The sequence below is a fragment of the Penaeus vannamei genome, chromosome 21 (assembly GCF_042767895.1).
Source record: "Penaeus vannamei isolate JL-2024 chromosome 21, ASM4276789v1, whole genome shotgun sequence".
Taxonomy (NCBI): Eukaryota; Metazoa; Arthropoda; class Malacostraca; order Decapoda; family Penaeidae; genus Penaeus; species Penaeus vannamei.
In genome coordinates, this window is record NC_091569.1 from 35,615,715 (window position 1) to 35,620,223 (window position 4,509).

A 4,509-nucleotide genomic window follows, 5' to 3' on the forward strand; every position below is an offset into this window, starting at 1 on the left:
ATGATGAATAGAATCGGTGCAGGACAAATGGAAAAAATTGGCAGAGTTCTCAAGTTCCTAAAATTACATTAGTTAACAACCGTGAAATAAACCTTAAGTAAATTTGGCATCAGAACCAACCTACCCTCAAAAAACCTACAATTTTATTTTATTTATTTTATGTTTCATTCAAAAGCTTCTGTCTAGTGGCCTATACAACACCTAACCTGGTTGCAAGAATATGACAGGGATCAGCCTGGCGCAGACCTCGCAGACCACGCGCAGGTGAAGCCCGTTTTTGCCTCTTTTTTTCACATACACAAACAACTCAAAACAAGCTTCACCGGGACGTTGTCAGGGGGTGTCAGCGGCCGCCAACCCTGCCGTATATTGAGCAGCAGAAAACAATACAGTTTGACCCAGCGGCTCCAGCTGGGTTTCTCTAACGGCGCTAAAATCTACGTTTCCTAAAGAACAAGAATCTGTTATTCTTTTATTATTATTTTTTTGAAAAATCATTTTTATCTTATTATTTTTTTCATCAGCTGACCAATTATCAATAGTAGAAGTTATTTTTTTAAAACAGTTCTTCAGAATAATAGAGAAATCTATCTTATTATTATAATATATTTTTTTTCTTCTAAAAATGCGTAAAGTAAAAATGGTATTATTTCGGAAAAAGAATTCTACTTTTATTCCACAAGTTCAAAAATCTGTCATATAATGCCACACCGAATGACGAATCATCAAGATCTAGAATAAAAATCAAGAAATAATAAAAAAAAAACAACAAAAAAACAAGAAAGAGGATAAATATTTACAAATGTGGGAGACGAAATAAGCTTTCGTTATCAAGCTCAAACCTTTTTCTTTATATGATTAAAGGACATTATCTTATTTTTGGTGCGGGATGGGACGTGGGGGGAAGGGAGGGGGTAGGATGGGGGGATGGGGAAGGGGATATAGGGGGAAGGGAGGGGCAGGGGGGGTTGATAATAATTCTAGGAGCCAGAAAACCATTCTGTACATATACGATTCACGAAAATATGAGAAACTGGGAACAAGAAAAGACTTTTTTTTATGTATATTAAGAACCCGAAAACAATAGAGTCCCGTTAGGAAGCCTCGAGACACTATAACGGGGGTTGTGGAATACGAAACCCAGCTAATGTAGCTGAGTCCTGGGCGAAGAGCCTCTGGTGACCGCAGACCTCGAGGTAACCGCTGAAAAAACCCGGTTATCCGCAGATCTTCGGTTGACCGCAGGCGTCTTCCTCTCGACCCTCCTTCGAATCCAGCCAAGACCGGCTCCTCGCCTCTTCTGCGGGGGAGGGGGGGTGAGGAGAAGGGAGGAGGGGGGGAGGGGGGGCTCCACGAACACACTTTGCATCATTCGCGCTTGTCTGTCTGTCGCCAGTATATGCTTTTTTCTTTTTTAATATTCTTTTTTTCCGTTCACCACTTTTGCGTATTCTTTTGAACCAATGTTTGTGTTTTTTTTCTCCTTCGCTTTTTAATCTTTTTTTTTTATTTCTCACTTGGTTTTGAAAACACGGTATAATTTTCCTCGCTCACTTCTTCCTCGATTTGAATTGGTTATCATATTATTTCTTTCTTTTAGAGCTTAATGTGTATACTTAAGTTCTAGGAAAAAATATCATAGCGTTCTGCCACATTTTTTTTTTAAACAGACAACTGTATAATTCAGTCTCTGCTCATGTTCAAACCATACAAATACATATACAGTATATTTATACATTTATATCGCTCTTTTCTCGCACTTTCACGCACATTTTCACACAGTCTTCTCTCTCGACCTCCTTCAAGGCAGCTAAGACGCTCCTCTGACCGGGCAAGACTTAACACAGGTGACCTCGGGATGACGTGACTGTCACTGCAGGGTCACGGCAGGGAAATGGAGGCTCTCACTGCACGTACATCTTTGAGACAATATCGAAGTCACTGTTACACTGGGAGAACATAAAAATAAAAATCTGCCACGTGTTTCACTGCGAACTCAAAAAAATATGACCTGGATCACTATGCATTCATCTATTCACGCTTTTTTTCTCTCTTTCTATATTCCATTATCCTTTTTTCTTTTAGCGTATCGTTCTTCCTCTTTATCATCCTCTACATTTTGTGTGTCTTGCCTTGGGCGAGAGGCGTGCACAGGAGCCCGGCGTCCTTGCCTTGAGCACGGGTCTTGAGGGTGAGTGGACCGACTGACTGACTGTGTGTGGATCCGCGGACTCTTGAATGGGGGAGATGGAAGATGAATGGAGTGTGTAGTTGGGGTCTGGCTCTGGAAGTGTACAGCCAGCTAAACTACCGTAGTGTTCTTCTCGTGGAAAAATGGGTGTCACTGTTTAAATGACTTTGCTGATGTATTGCTAGTATACATACATATGTATATACGTGTGTGTAAGTATGATATATATATATATATATATATATATATATATATATATATATATATATATATATACATATCTATATATACAGAGTATATATACATACAATATATATATATATATATATATATATATATATATATATATATATATATATATATATATATCCTTTTTATGACTAGCATCTAAGACTAGTTAGGTACCGCAGCCGGTCACTCAGACTAGCTAAGGACTAGCGTGAAGATCCGTTTGTCTCGTTTCTTTGTCGTGACGGGCTGAGGAGCATGATCTGACTATAAACATTGTAAGGCTTTTATGTAGAGTCCTTGAGTCAGACAGTCACTGGTCCTATTTGTAAGTCGGGAGGGGGAGGAAGGCCTGGAGGTAGGGCGTGGGGGTGACGGGGATGGGGTTGGGGGCGAAACGGGGTAGCAAGGATATTCCTAAATGGTGGCAGCACTGGGTCACTTTTCAGTTTTTTTCTCTTTTTATTTTCAGTTGGCAGCACTGATCCCCGGTTTCTGAGACGGCTCTCTGTCGCCTCGGAGGTAAAGCTCGTAGTTGGCACATCTGGTCGATTACGTCATGTGTATACGTTATACATTGGCAACACACTAAAACGTCGGCGAATTGTGAGCTTGCATTTTGGCAACAGTAAGTCACTAAAGCTGCCTTCAGTGAGTTGTTTGTGTGTACTGGAGAGTCGAAGGGCGTGACAGCCGGGATCACGCTCGACGGGGGGAAGTGAGGGAGGAAGAGGATGAAGGAGGAAAAGGAAGAGGATGGAGGAAGAGGTAGTCGCGCCGAAGCACACTCGAACCATGCGAGGCTGACACACTTGTGGCTAGCGCAGACTGGCTGACGGCGGTGGTGGAGGTGGAGCTGACAACAACAACAACAACAACAGAGTCAGACTGTGGTGGTGGAGCGAGGAGCTGACAACAACGTCAGGCTTGGTGGTGGTGGTGACGACGGTGTTGGCAGGATCTGGAGACGCGCAGGGGCCGCGATCTTCGTTGACGGGACACTATCTGCCGGAGGAAAGAGGGCGTGAGCGACGCGGGATCTCTGGGGGCGGCAGAGATAGATAATAGATAGATAAATTAGATAGATAGATAAGTTGATAGGTAAAACGATGAAATATCAGAGACAGAAGGAAAGAAAGAAGGAGGGAGAGAAGATAGAAGGGTAGATAGATTGATAAACAACTAATATAACCAGGTTATAGAATAAGATAATCAAGTAATCACAGAGACACAGGAAAAAAATCACATAAAAAATGCAATACAAGTAATCACATACATAGAAAAAATCATTTATTTTTTTTTACATATCAAAAATGTAATAAAAAAATGAAGAACACGCAAGGAAAACATCCTAAATCACAAAACATCCGAGCTGGTCTAAATGTTCTCTTAAACCGAGCTCCACCACTCTCTATTCTTTTACAAATAACCCAATAGCCAACTTTCGTGTCGTTTCGCTGTTGTTTCGCTACAAATTGATATACACTTTTAATCGAATTTCTTGGCTTTTCTTAACGCGATTTGCAGAGACCAGCTCGACTCGGAGACCCGCTGTTAGTGAAACGTGGGTTGTATTGTCCGTAGAGTTTTGTGTCTCGGTCCAGAGGTAAGGATGGCACTCTCATTATTATCATCATTATTCTGATTCTTATTATCATTATCATATCATCATGATTTTTTTTACCAATACCCTAATCTTCTATCACCGTTACAATAGCCATTATATACAGCACTATGTTTTGTTAATATTCTTCACCATTATTATCACCATCCTCATCTGCGCTATCTTCATCCTCCTTCCGGCCGTCAGTTATTATCACCGTTAATACGTCACTCATCCTCCCGTTAATATCATTTTGTAAACCGGATTTCCCGAGAAGACAAACAAGCCAATTGAAGAGGCAGGAGGCGCCATTTCTTAACCGTCGGCTCCGAAATAGCGTCCAATGGCTCTTTAAGTGGTCGGAATTCTCTCGCTGGGACGCCGATTCGCTCTTTATTGAAGTATAATTCGATTTTCTCGCGATCGGATATCGGGGTCTTCCGTTCGAGGAGTAGAAAGTCTTTAAATCTCCGGGCGTAATTCGGGC

The 4,509-nt window shown here is 41.5% G+C and overlaps 1 protein-coding gene across 1 annotated transcript in view; it reads right to left on the reverse strand.

The window, feature by feature from the left end:
* Positions 1-2,567: 2,567 nt before the first annotated feature.
* The window catches only part of shakB (shaking B), a 627,651-nt gene continuing 625,709 nt past the window's right edge, over positions 2,568-4,509 (reverse strand). Inside the window, exon 4 of the mRNA XM_070136128.1 lies at positions 2,568-3,424. The gene's annotated coding sequence lies outside the window, so the exon portion shown is untranslated. The remainder of the gene's footprint in view (positions 3,425-4,509) is intronic.